This window comes from Dermochelys coriacea, chromosome 22, assembly GCF_009764565.3.
Source record: "Dermochelys coriacea isolate rDerCor1 chromosome 22, rDerCor1.pri.v4, whole genome shotgun sequence".
Taxonomy (NCBI): Eukaryota; Metazoa; Chordata; order Testudines; family Dermochelyidae; genus Dermochelys; species Dermochelys coriacea.
Genome location: NC_050089.1, coordinates 18,494,829 through 18,509,090, shown reverse-complemented (window position 1 = coordinate 18,509,090; position 14,262 = coordinate 18,494,829). Strand labels below are relative to the sequence as shown.

At 47.5% G+C, this 14,262-nt stretch overlaps 1 protein-coding gene across 3 annotated transcripts in view; it reads left to right on the top strand.

Annotated features, from left to right (window-relative positions):
- The window catches only part of BCL9L (BCL9 like), a 161,199-nt gene that overhangs the window by 19,182 nt on the left and 127,755 nt on the right, over window positions 1–14,262 (top strand). For 2 of the 3 annotated variants that reach the window (XM_038380925.2, XM_038380923.2), the window contains exon 2: window positions 3,155–6,919. The gene's annotated coding sequence lies outside the window, so the exon portion shown is untranslated. The remainder of the gene's footprint in view (window positions 1–3,154; window positions 6,920–14,262) is intronic. The other variant, XM_043500909.1, reaches the window with a different exon arrangement.

Sequence of the window (14,262 nt, the reverse complement as noted above, 5' to 3'; positions counted from 1 at the left end):
TCAGCACAAAAGGTCCTGCTAAAGAAGACCTGGATGTGCTTATTGTGTATCTTTTTCCAAACTGCCACCAAAAAGTGAAGGTTCATTCACTCCTTTTGTTCCTTGTAATTGTATCACATACACCTGGCTCCTCACCCAATCTGTGGTGTAAATTATGCAATTCAGATGTTCAACTTGGTTTAACTTAATCCTGCTCCCACCCACAGTGGCCTTGATGATCAGGAAGAGAGAGATTTATCTCACAGATGAAGACCCAACAGGGGAAAGTCCAGCATGCAGTTAGTTTCCAGGCACACTACACCTGTTGATGGTGGTATAAGCAACTTCCCTGACTCAGGGCTTGTCTACACTGGCACTTTACAGTGTTGTAACTTTCTCGATCGGGGTGTGAAAAAACAGCCACCAGAGTGCTGCAAGTTTCAGTGCTGTAAAGTGCCAGTGTAGACAGCAGTGCAGGGAGCTATTCGTCTTGTGGAGGTGATTTATTTATTTATTTTTACAGTGCTGGGAGAGCTCTCTCCCAGCGCTATGCCATGACTACAGAGCTAGGTTAAAGCGTTGGCGTGGCAGCACTTTAACGTTGCAAGTAAAGACGTGCCCTCAGTTACAGCTGCAGTTTGGAGGGAAGCTCACAGCCAGCCCACAGCTAAGTGTTGGTACTAAATTGATTATTTTGGGCAATTTAAAAAAAAAATGTGCTCTGATATTGGAACAGTCTCAGATTGAAAGCAAGTCTCCAACTAAACTTTTGTGAAGCACAACAGATACTCAGCTCATGTTCAGGCTTTCCTTTGTGGTGTAGGTTTGGGATGTGTTTTACAGGTATATACCATTTAAAGCAGGGTCCACAAGTCAAACACCCCTGTGACATCTGTCAAGGCAACACGTTCTCCACCGGGGAGCATTTGAACCTTTTGAAACAAAATGCTGCAACATGAGGCAGAAACCAAAGCAGACCAAGTGAAGAGTTCTTTTAAGGAGAAACTTCACATTTTATTGACATTATGTTGTCAACCTTGCACGAAAGGAAAGAGAAGCCTCTTGCAGAGGATGAAGTCTTTGGGTTATACAAAAATGATCTATTGATGACCATGGGAAAGCATTTAAACAGAGAAAAAGATGGAGAAGAGGAAAAGCCCCAAGAAAACCCAATCTACAAACAGAATCCACTCACATGCACCCAAAAAGGAGCAGTGAAAGGCCTCCTGGCTCCTCCAGGACCCCCTTATAAGAGCAGGAGATGTAACATTACAGTTTAGCTTCCTATATGGGAGCCCATCACTAGTATCTGAGCATCATACAGACAAAAGGCACCAACATAAACTAGGGCGTGTAAATTAATAACAGGCCTTGAAGGCACTGGAGGGAACAGGCAGCTCCAAACCCCCCCAGAAGTAAACTCAGAAGATCCGCTCCATCCTGGATCCTGAACCAACAGGAACTTCAGCTTCTAGCACAACCACCGCCCCTACTTATCACACTCAGTGTGAGACTGTGGCAAGAATCCTTGTAGAATGGGAATGAAAGAAGTAGGTGGGGCATCCATCACCACCAATCTCCTTGTGAGTGTTTCCCCCCCCCCCCCCCGAATGCACATGATAGGTCTATGTTCTTGGAAACTAAATGGATTCTGAGTTCTGAGACCAAGTGCATACCAGAATCCAAGCCAGTTCACTGCGGCTACGCTGGCATCTGGCAGTGAGAGGATTCCCTTAATCTGCTAGGAATAAAGTAGAGGAGATCTTGAACGTGTGGGGAAGGTGAGGAGAAAGTAGATACAGCCCATGGCATCTACATTTCATTGTTATGCTCAATAAGATGAGGACAGAACACATGTTCTTCAGGAAGTGAATGATACAAGGGAAATCCCATACATCCTGTGGCTTCAGGCATCACAAGGGTTAACTTTGGGAGTTGCAGAGGATGAATAACATTTAGAACTAGGAATTAAACTGCCTATAGCCGGCACACTAGATCAAACCTATCTGGCCTGGTGTCCTGGTCAGTGACAATAGCTTCAGAGGAAAGAATTCCCCTTAATGTGTCTGACAACAGAGAAGCTAGTTATCATGCAGTGCTATCCAATGATGTCCGGGAAGAGGGAATTTCTTTTACATCCTAGCTGGTTAGAATGTCATGCCTGGAAGTGCATGGACTGATCACTCTTGTAGCTTTGGTAGCAAATACAACAGGAAGCAAATTAAACTGGTGTCTCGGACAGGGCCTGGGAAAAGTTCAGGAGGAGCAAAGCCATGAATTAAACTGAGATTACCATATTAAAGTGACCTGCAAGGAGGGAGGGGGAAGAAAAATGGATTTATGCCCTTGGTTTTGATTCTTTAAGATTCATAAAGTAGGCTTGAAAATTTGCAGGATTTTGATTTTTAATTCTGCTTGGTTTCATTGTTAGGAATCTCAGGAATGTCAAGCCAGTTAGTCCCTGTTTTTGCTGGAGATCTCTTAGGAAGAGTCAGAGATGTGGCCTGACAGCTATCTCCGCCTTTCACCGAAGGGGTTTAGGGGCTGAAACTTTAACAAAGGCACTTTTTCTCCCATGTGTCTGAGTCTAAACAGGTGTTAAGAAAAACAAAAACTGGAGTTTGAATGAGTCTGAATCAAATCCCTTCCCCCCAAATTGAAGTCCCTTGACATGTGACTGGTTAAGGCCTTGTCTACACACAAAAGCTGTGTTGCTTTAAATATATCAGTGTAGTTAAAGTTGTACAAAGCTTCTTCCAAATTTCACCAGCTGGGATGCATTTATACCAGTATAAGTGCTTATACCATTACAGCTTACTCTTATATGGGAGGGGGAACCAGTGTAAGGCACCTTTATACTGGTAAAACTTCATCCATCTCGGGGCTTGTACCAGTATAACTATTTTAGTTAAAAACCCTAACTGAATAGTTATACCATTATAAGGTGTAGATGAGGTATCACAATCGTTCTTGATCTGCAGTCATTCGCAGAGTCCTCCAGGACAAACAGGGCAGCCAGGACCTGAGCTTCTAATGTAAAAGGAAGAAGGAAAAACTATATGGGGGGAGCCATCCAGGCCTTTTCTTTTCATCAGAAAGAACCCAAAAAATAACAAAGGGCCCAGCCTTTTGTATTCATTTGCATGTCACTGACAGTGTGGTACTGTCTCCACAGGGGAAGCGAATGTCCGTCAGTTTCTGGGCACCATCCGGCTTCACTTGCGGCCTGTGATTGCCAGCACAGCACCGAGGCCTGCAGAGAGCAGAACCTTGATCACCACCCATGACCCCACTGCACAAGGTGTCCACAGCTGTGTTCCTGTAATCCACTCCTGAGGAGGAGAATACATCAGACACCCATGAGTCAAAGGGAAATAGAGCAGACCTTTCCCCACCACCATCCCCCTTATTCAGTATGGACCCAGAACACCGGCCCACCTCTTCTACTGGAGCTCCAGCTCTGGAGAGTGTGAAACTGTGGAATAGACAATGGAGCGATGTAGTCTGAGGCTGTGCCATGGCTCATGTATATACATGTACAAATGAAGATTCTTGAATCTGAGTAGGAGAAGGCCTATGGCTGGATGTGCTGGAATCCATTACCACATTCTTCCCTTTGATGCAAGACAGCTGCCTGTCCATCCCTTTCTTAGTAACTCAGCCAGATAAAGGCAGGGATCTTTAGTGTGCTAGACAAAGTAGCATCACTTACACTCCAGAGTGACCATGGTGACAGTGTTGCTTGTGGATCTAGAAGGGTCCTTTTTGGGGGATGGAGTAAGAAATGCTGCAGAAGAAGAAAATGCAGTTGAGAGACCCAGGATCGCTCCACACCTGCAAACACCTCTCCAGTTGGCTTCCTGGATTTTTTTCCTAAGAGCAAAAGAGCCAGTGAGGACTAGGTTTGTGACCTGATAAACATCCAGTCTTGTCAATGTGAACCCACCATTGCTGTCCGTTAGGTTGACCAGGTCGTGCCTGCCACAGCATGGGGGCACAGTGAAGTGCCTGATATCTGTTGTGGGGAGGGAAGGAGTGTTTAGAATCCAGGGATTTCCTTGTGGGCTGGGAGGAGGCCAAACCCCTATAGAGCTGGTGTGCAGACTTTTGGCACAGATTCAGAATGGCCTGGCTTCCTGGCCCTCTGGAGCTCACCAAAGCTGCTTAGTGGGTATCTGGGTACCTGGTTCCCCACCCCGTCAAAGCTCCTCAGCAGCCCTTTCAGAAGGTCTTTCCCCTCGTAGGGAGAAGGATCCAGGTGTTCCCCATAAATGGAAATCCTATGACAGACAGCAGAAAAGCCAAAAGATCACATTGGAGCCAGGCCTGCTGCAAACATTGTGGGATTCAAATATGCAGCCTTTGGGCTCAGAGCAATGACACTCCCATCACAGAGTCACCTTTGGTTACCCTTCTTTCTCTCACCTTGCTCTGGGGTGTCCTGCAGTCAGGCCTGCTTGGGCTGTGAGATCTCATATGCTAAGCAGGGATGCAGTTGAGCAGTACTTGGCTGGGAGACCACCACTGAAAACCCCCATAGCTCCACTGAAAGTGCATCTAAAAATTCTGTAGGCAGAATCAGTAGTTCTTATGAAATTTTCACCATCTTGGGCAGAAGTCTCATGAATTCATCCCCATCAAAACCAGAAAATAGGCACCACCCAGTTTGGATCCAACCCCAAACAGAACCACGGGGATAGGCTCCAACCTGGGAATCTCAATCTGGCTCTATGAAATCTGAAGGAGTTTGAACTCAAGATTTTGCCCCCTCTAATTAAAATCACTAAGGTTATGCAGTGACTCAGTGGTAGGGGTGGGAACAGAACAAAGGAGCCCTGATTCCCAGCCCACACTGCTTTCACTGCTAGACTAATTCCCCTGCCCATGCTGGGCAAGAACCCAGAAATCCTGACTCCTTACTTTAACCACTAATCCTGGGTGCTAAAACTACAGCAAAAACTCCAGTTGCTGCGTGTAACCCTTTGGCTGCCTGTGCTGGGAAGCTTAGGACATTAATTGATGGGGAGAAGGCATCTCACTGACCTGTGGTTCCGTTGAGATGTGTGATATGGGTGCTGGCGTGTGCCCCAGTGAACTGGCACGGGGCACTGCCATCAATAAGCTCTCAGCAAATGCGGAAAGAACACACTGGAAAAGCTGGAGATGTTGAAATCTGAAAGCACTGCAGATGGATAAGAACCTTCAGCTCCCCACAGTAGACCTGCCTGTTGGCCCCCTACTGTCTCCCCACCCCCAGCCAGGCTCCCATATCTGACCCCAATCAATTCCCCATGCCCACCCAAGACAAACCATGTCTCCTCTCCTTGTAGTCTGGGGCCTCTTCCAAAGGGCCAGGGCCCAGGCCATGTTCATAGAACATCCAGCTGCAAGAGCTGTGAAGCTCAGCTTGGATTGCATTTTCTCTACAGCTTGAGGTTTGGGTCCAGCCTATCTCTAAGGTGTGTTTTCTCATAAGTTCCCTCAAATGCTTTGCTAGTGTTGTCCCTGGTGAGGGAGTGGCAACCAGAGCTACAGGAAGAGGGTAACCAAGGGTGCTTGGCCTGGCTACCAGGCCGTGCAAGCTGGAGCTTGGGCTCTTCGAGGTGGGAGAGCTTCTCCTGCTGGCATAACTACTCCTGTTTGTGGAGATGGTTTGATTATATCAACAGGAGAGCTCTCTTCCATCAGCATAGAATAGCCCCCCAAATCTTCAAGACACACAGAGGAACTCCAGCAGTTGCATTGATTGGGACTGGAATATAAAGGGTTAATAGATGCAGTACTGATGTGAGGCCAACCATCTGCAGGTGTGTAGATCAGTGGGTGCTGAGTATCAGGTGGCCATAAATAGGAAGGGGGAGGGAGGGGAAGTTTTAGAGCTGAAACTGCAAGAGTAGGTAAACGTACCGTCTCTGTGCTGTAAGAATGAGAGTACATTGCCCCTGTAGGAGGAGGCCTCTCCTCTGAGGTGCTTTGGGCACTTTAAAGATGCCAAGTGAGGGTGCCTCCTCCCAGCACTGCTGGGTGTTGGCAGGATTTCCATTGTATAAATGGGAAAAGCAAGGCACTGAGAGGAGTACCTGACCTGTGTAGAGTCAGCACAAGGAGACAGTAGCAGAAATGGGAACAGAGCCCAGAAGTCCTAGCTTCAATTGCCTGCTCTATTTGCATTATGGTACAGAGCTGAAATTTCAGAGTCATCTCAGGGAATAGCTCTTGTTATTTGTTACCTTCTGAACACCTATGAACATGTTAGAAACAGTTGTAATAATTTTCTCCCCTTGATTTTAGGGGCTAATGCATTTCAAGTTTCCTTGGTGAATTTCTGAGGTTCTGGCCATTGTGTCTGTGATTTTTACGCTCCTTCTGGGGTCCTCCACTGATGTGCCCTTACCCTTATGGCCAAGGAGAACCCCTTGGGATATCCACCCCAACTCACATTCACAAGGAGCTGGTTCCAGAACTCATTCCATGCCCTGAGCAGCATCTCCCTACTCTATGATCTCTCAGCCCATTACAGTTTTGCCCAGCCAGGTCAGGATCCTCAACTATCATGTACACATGGTGACATTGAGGTACCGAGGGGCAGGGACTTGGTCAAGGTCACACTTGAGTCCGTGGCCGTGTTAGTCCTGATTCCCAGTGTAAACCACTAGTTTATCCGTCCTCCCTGCAGTCATGTGTTTCCTTCTGGCCACCCTGTAGTTCCAGTGTTAGAAATCTCAAGGAACCAAACAGCAGCAACAAATGCTTTGGACGTCATGTTTCAGAGAAAAAAGAGGGAGAAAGAGAGAACCTGCTGCTTTGGTCCTCCCGAAGAACATGCATACAGTCAGAAAGGTCAGCAGTTGCACTGTGAGTGAAAACGAGAGCATACAGAGGTGACGGTAATGATCTGGAGGCTGCCTGGTATCAGAATGGCTGGAATCTTCACAGCCAGGTGAGTTTTACTTGCTCAGGGGAGCAGCCTTGCTGAAGACTCTGACCAGATGCCCTTCTCTCACCACGCCCCCCCCGACATTGAGTCACCCATGTAACCCACACCCTGGGAATCCAGAGAGGCTTTATCAGGCTGCAGCTCAGAGGGATGGGGGCTTCTACCCCAGCAAGTGCACTTCCCTGTGTTTCGACCCATGCAGGCAGCAGAGATATGGGCTTCCAGTACAGTTGGGAAGGGATCCCTAGATCCCTTTGACAGTGAAACTCTCTAATTTCTGGGCAACTGCAGGTCTTTGCAAAGGCTCCCAGGCCCCTGCAAGCAGAGGCAGTGTTTGCATGCAGGAGGAGAAGAGGGAGATGGGCAGCAGCAATTGTTGATCCCAGATATGTCACAGATGCTGGATTCTGCCAGGTTGTGGGGAGGAGATGAGCTGGAATTCTGTCTGCATTGCAGTTCAGCTGGTAGTGAGAGAATGGGAGGGAGGCACTGTGCTTTTTCCATGTGGGAGGTGACTTGTGACTGTAAGATGAATCCTGCTGAGAGTTGAACACCAAGATTCAGGGTGCAGAGGAACTTGTCTCATATCTTAGAGCACCAAGGGAAACACTTAATCCCCTTATTTTCTCTCTCTCCTCCCCTCTCTGAGATCTGACATAGAGACTAAGGGGTCAAGTCCTTCCCTGGAGTATAGGTGGGTGCAGGTCCAAGGGCTGAGTTTAGTCCAAGGACTCCTCTGGGCATGATTCCCCTCAATCCCAGAGCCCCAGAGGGAAAGGTCAAAACTAGTTGATCTGCTCCCTCCACTCCTGGTTCTGTGAGATAGAGAAGACTTGACACAGCAGCAGAGGCTATAGTTAAATCATAGCATTTGTTACTGCAAATTCATCCAAACAGATCCAGACACAGTCCCTGCCCCAGAAAACTCACAATCTCAGTTGGGCAGAGGGTGCCCCTTGAAGTGGCATAGCCCAGCAGCTAGTCCTTCTCTCTCAGGTTTGAAGTCCTTCTGGACATTTTAGACTCTGTGACCCCTCCCTCTCCCTCTTCTTATCTTATGGTGCGTTAGACAAAGTAAAACTTCTGGGATGCAAAAAATTCAACAAAAATGTATTGTAGATTCCAACCATTACTTTGTGTGAGATCAACTGCTTGTAAGTAAGTAAGTAAATGTGTGTGTGTGTGTGTGTGTGTGTGTGTTCATATCCATGCACATCTCTGTATCCACACATCTATAGGAGCATATCCATACTGTGTGAATTACTCCCGGAAAGCTGAGCAAGAGAAACAAGATTTGCATTTGAAACTGGTCCATTTGCATTTGATCCATTGTCATTCTTCTTTCTGGCCTAGTGAGCTCCATAGCCCAGGACCAGCTTCCATCTATGGTCTGTCTCATGAGCCTCCCTCAGTGGTTGCTGGTTTCATTGTTTTGGGAGAATGTTGCTGTCATGGCTGTGGAGAGAGCTGTCTTCCAGGTAGCCAGTACTAATCCCCTGGAGGGCTTGGAATAAACTGGACTCTGTTCAGTGGGCACAGTTCAGAGAGCAGAGGACTGGGGTGATGTCTTCCGTGGTCTGAGTCACTGAGCAGGTGGGCTGCTGCCTCTTTTGCAAGTAGGGGCTATTTCAAGGAACGTGGCTTCCATTTAAGATATGAGTTGCAGCGGCTAAGCCGGGAGATAATGAACACATGGATCAGCACAGGCCTGTCCGTGTCTGGCCAACATATTGTGCACTATCCTGTCAATCATAGATGCACGGGGCCTATTGGTGGCATCCAATAGCAGTAAAGAGTCCAAAAAGATATTTGGGGGCTGCTGACTGATTTAGTGATTTGAAGGTAATGGTCCTTGACAGTAAGCAATGTTATAGAGGAGGGAGGGAAGTTCGCCCCTCTTCCTACCAGTATCAGCTTCATCTCGGTGCTGATTTTGTCCCAGTTTTGAGAGAGCTGGAAGATGGTGCTGTGTATGTTCAGTGCTACTGCTGGCACTGCAGCCCTTGTTGTTTTGCCAGCTTTCCCAAAAGCCTAGTATAGAGGCTTATACTATACTTGTGGGACTCTGTAGGTAAAGGTCTTGGAGATAGAGAAAATAGCCCTGAGGATCATCTAGGCAAAGTCTAAGAAGAAGGAGCTTAGCCATTTCAGGGCATTTCCATGTTCCCTACAGCCTCTGAGAGGCAGCACGGTGATATCTAGTGATCAGTGGTGTTAGATGGTACAGGATGTGTGTGAATGGGGTCCCTGTGAGAGATGAATTGGCTCACTGAGTGGGATCAAGATCCTGGAAGGTGGTGTTGGAGGCTCTTTTTTTGCTGTCTGCTTGATTAGTTCACAGAGCCAAGACGCTGGGTGCCCTTCAGATCATTGCCAGCATTAGATTCCCTTCATCAGCTTACTCCCAAGTTGCTCAGATGTTTGGAGACATTGGGGGAGGGCAGGAGGCCCCTCATTTTACACTCTTCCCCCAAAACCGCCCATGTATCCAGGACTCCAGTCTCCATGCTGATTGTGCTGCCCCATAATTTCAGACAAAGAGGATATGACATACTGCGGAGGGAAGGGCTGGTCTAACAAATCTGTGTGCTGCAGGAAGGAGACCCACACAATAAATAACACATGTACCCTGTCAAGACTAGAGCCCAACTCCCAAAACATAGGCCTCTACCACCTAAGCTAAACAGGATCTTCCTTAGCTGGCACTAACAGTAGGGCCGCAGTCATGCACACAAAGCTAAGAGCCTCATCCTGGCTGCGACTTATTGTGGTTTAAATGAGGCAGAGCTGCTGTCTGTGCTGCATTAAAACTGAGTTTTGGTTCAGTTATGCTCCTCTCCACACCTGGTTCTGTTTTGTACAGGATGGCCTAGCTATGTTCTGTAACCAGTCTTGGACAGATCCAGTTAAGGTCCTTGCCTACATTACATGTTGAGATGTGGTTACCACTGGCTCTCTTGACTCTTGTCACTGTAACGTGGTCAGCCTCAAAGACTACTGTGGTCTGCAGAGAAGGAGTTTGTCAGTGCTGCTCCTGGGCCTGTGGATTCCTGTTGGGCCTGCTTTGGTTATTGCTTGTGTTAGAGCCCCCCCAAAAAGTAGTCTACTTCCTTGGCAAAGAAGGGAGTGGTCTTGCCCACATTGTTCTTGTGCATGTTGTACCACAGCTGACTGGCCTGGTTGCAGGGTCATCTCCTGGTTGTCAACAGTCCCTTATTACATGGGACATCCGTTATTTTTTCATCTCTGTACAAGATCTGGAGTTCCTGAGTGCTGTAAAAAGAAGCAAGAGATACTCCTGGTGAATATAAGTGAGTATTGCTTATTATTGATGATGATGATGATGATATCGGGAGGAGGGGTGGGGCAGGGCAGGGCGGAGGTGCTAAGAAAACAGTCCATTATCTTTGAAATACAATGTTGGCAACTCTACCTCCTGCTCTCATTGGCACTCCCTCAGACACGCTGTGCTGCAGCAGGTGTTTGAGGCTGCGGATCAGATGCAGCGCTAGCTCCCAGGATTTGTGTCTGTCCTGAAGGCAGGATCCCTGATCTGTGTGACAGTTAAGAACAGCCCTGGTGGTTAGGTTACTCAGAAATGGCTCCCTCTTCCTGATTAAACAGAGGGAGAGGGAGTGTTCAGATGAGCAGAGGCAAACTGAGAAAGAAAGAGACCATAAGGCAGCGAGGAAACCAAAGAGAAAAGGAGTACTTGTGGCACCTTAGAGACTAACAAATTTATTTGAGCATAAGCTTTCGTGAGCTACAGCTCACTTCATCGGATGCATTTGGTAGAAAATACAGTGGGGAGATCTATATACACGCACAGAGAATATGAAACAATGGGTTTTATCATACACACTGTAAGGAGAGTGATCACTTAAGATGAGCCATCACCAGCAGTGGGGGGGGGGGAGGAGGAAAACCTTGACGTTACACTCTGAAACCTGTCATTATGCGAGGAAACCAAGAAATCAGAGAGATGCTGTGGTCCTGTCAGCATCACAACTGCAGCTATGTTGGGCACCTGGTTAAACCTGTCTGTGCCTGGGCATGGCTGACACAGAGTTTCATTTGCAGTGCAGATGGATTCTAATCATTGTAACTATCCAGGGCTTTACCATTACTTGAGGACACAATGAAAACCTGGATAATGTCAAATTCATTGACCTTCTGCATTTGTAAAGTGGAAGTTAATGACCTTGCCTTAGAACAAGGCTGGTGGCAGATCTGGGAATAGAATACCTGAGTCCTAACTCCATAATGCTTAAGGTCCTGTTTGTAGTGGAAATTGAAACCATGCTTTCAGTTTTCAGAACAGTGGCCGTGTTAGTCTGTATTCGCAAAAAAGAAAAGGAGTACTTGTGGCACCTTAGAGACTAACAAATTTATTTGAGCATAAGCTTTCGTGAGCTACAGCTACAGCTCACGAAAGCTTATGCTCAAATAAATTTGTTAGTCTCTAAGGTGCCACAAGTACTCCTTTTCTTATAAATTTGTTAGTCTCTAAGGTTCCACAAGTACTCCTTTTCTTTCATGCTTTCAGCGGAACATGAGGATAGCCCTGTTTAAGTAGGTCCCTTGACAGGAGTTATTGTTGCAATATAGGTAGGAGCTGTGTGTGCAAGTCCATGCCTATATGAACAGCTCTGCAGAAGCGCAGCTGTACCACTACAGGTGCACCACTGCAGCACATCTGGTGAAGATGTTCTATGCTGACAGGAGGGAGCTCTCCCGTTGGCATAAGAAAACCACCTCCACGAGCGGCATGAGCTATGTCAGCAGGAGAAGCTCTCCCGCTGACAGTGCTGTGCGCAGAAGTGCTTATGTCTGTGTAACTTTTGTCGTTCAGGTGGTGGAATATTCACACCCATGAGTGATGTAAATTTTGCCAACATAGGTTAAGTCTACTCTATAGCCAGACAGTGTGTAAGGGGGTAGGCGGGAGGGTGAGTGAAACACACACAATGTGAGAGAGCCAAGCAATAGCCAGTTTATTGCACAATAGCTACACAAATTCCTAGAATAATCAGTTTTCCTCAGCTTTGTGTCCTGACTTGGAGGTGTCTCGTGTACAGAAACTTTATTTTTCAGGTGGGGGGAAGAGCAAATTTGCACCCCCTAAGTGCTTAAACTCTGTGAACTTGCAGCAGAAGAGCTGATCTCAGATCTCTGCCCCTCCTCCAAGATTTTCAAAACTACTTCAAAGTCAAGTTGGCAAGAGTATTTGGTGGTTCTGGGTTTGCTGCTCACCTTTTGCGCTGCTACCTCACTGAACAAAGCCTGGTGTTTCCCTTTGATTTTCATGTTTGATAGCAATAGGAGAAAGAGTTTGAAATGTTCTGCAATCTTTATTAAAAAAAAAAAAAAGAAGGGAAGAAATGTGCTCTGATACCTTTCCAGAGTGCTGAGCTCTGATGAGGGAGGATCAGAGAGAGGCTGACTGACTATAGGACGGTGGTTTGAGGTAGCCAGGGAAAAGACCTTAATCACAGGGAAATTAGCTCAGTGACAGGCTGATACTTGGACAGAGGCTTCAAACAGCAGAGATGGCAAATATCTTAACATTTTATCTCTCCTCTTATAAAGGGAATAGCAGGTGGACTGCTGAGCAGGACTGAGGGGCTTTGGCAGAGCTGCAAGAGGAGCCCATGACTGAACTAGCATTGGGTCTGCAGGTTGGGACTGAGGGTCATTCGCAGCCTGAGGATAAGTAGAATGCAGGACTAGAAGGGAAGTTCAGTCCACATGGAAACAGAGCAGGACTGAGTGGAAAACAAGGAAGCAAGATGCACCTGCACTATCTCTAGCTGTGCCTGGCACATGCAGAATTAAAGTCCTAAAAAAGGCATAAAATTTTGTTCCCAGGATGGGGAGTTGTGCTATTGTTTTTAAATTTCCTTGTTCCAATAATTCGGATAATCTTGGAGCCACATGTCATCTCTGGATGCTGCAGCAAGCCTCCCTCCTCACCTTTGCTGCCACTAATGGGTTTTTTGTGTCACTGAGGAGTAAAATTGCATTTTACTAAGGAAATAACAGAATACCACAAGCAAAGCAGGTGGTGGGGAAATGGAGAGTCCCCCTTCCCTGGCCTAGCTGGGACCCACTGGAAAAGCATATCCCCTCCTGCTCTGAGTCCTGTTGCCAATGCCCCTAAATCCTGTCGCACAGTATGCCCTGCTATCCCACTCACAGTCATCCCCCCACAGTTGTGCTAATGCCCTTCATGACCACAACGATAGAGCCTGCTGCTGCATTTCCCTTTGAGTACAAACTTGCCAGGTGAGATCTACGAAGAGAAGGGAGCAGTCCTCTGCCTGGGTGAGAAACGCAGACTTCCCTCTCACTGGTGCGCCCGGGATCCAGGAGGGCAGTGACTTCGCGACTGGCGTTGTCTGCCCACCAGAGGGCGCTGCCGGTTGCCTATCGGGAGCCAGGGGGAGCCCAGCCAGCTCGATCTGGTTACGTACAGTATGTAAATGTGCCGGAGAAGCGCTGGGCAGTTGGCAGCAGTGTCACACGGTCGCCCAATTAGGGCTCAGCTGTGCGGAGCACTGCACTATAGTAACCGCTAATTAAATATGATTAGCCAATGTGAATGGCTGGGGGGACAGGCGGCCGCCAGTGCTGGTGAGTATTTAAAGTGCAGCACCTCCCACTTGGCGTAAGTGTGCCTGGTTTTGTCACAGAAGAATTACACTAAACTTGGTGCTGGTTGATGGTCCCTGAGGTTCTCTGAGACCCCCTGAGCCAGGGACAGCCTGAGCAATAGCAGGAGACGCTTTCCCAGCCTGCCTGGCAAGAGGGAGACCCTTCTTTGGGGAAGAGGGACAATCCAGCTGCATGCACACCAAGCCCAGTACTTATTTGAATGACATCACTCCTTCTGGCCGTTCAGCCTTTGTGCTAGCTGCTGAGGCTGCCAGAGAAGGGGGCCAACTAGTGTCAGCTGTACTGATGGCTTTTGTGATGTCGGTATCTCTCCTGGACCAAGACCAAATCATGCGAATGAAGATGTGAAACTGACTCAAACAATTCTCTGTAGAGGGACTGTAAACCCCCCTCAATAACCAGGGAGTCGGGTGGGATGGGTTCTAATCTCCGTGGAATTAATATATTCTGGAAAATCTGCTATAGTAAATCCACCAGAGAAGCTGCCATATATTCCCTAGCCATTGCCCTTCTGCTCCGTTTTGTTCTGCAAAAATAATAGCATGAGCACTGAGGTGGATTCAGGCAGCCTTATATAAGGGGGTGACTCTCAGGCCCCAGAGTATGACCTAGTGCACTGCATGGTGTCCCTACAAGAAAGAGAATGATAAATGCTGCTCCCGTCAACTAAG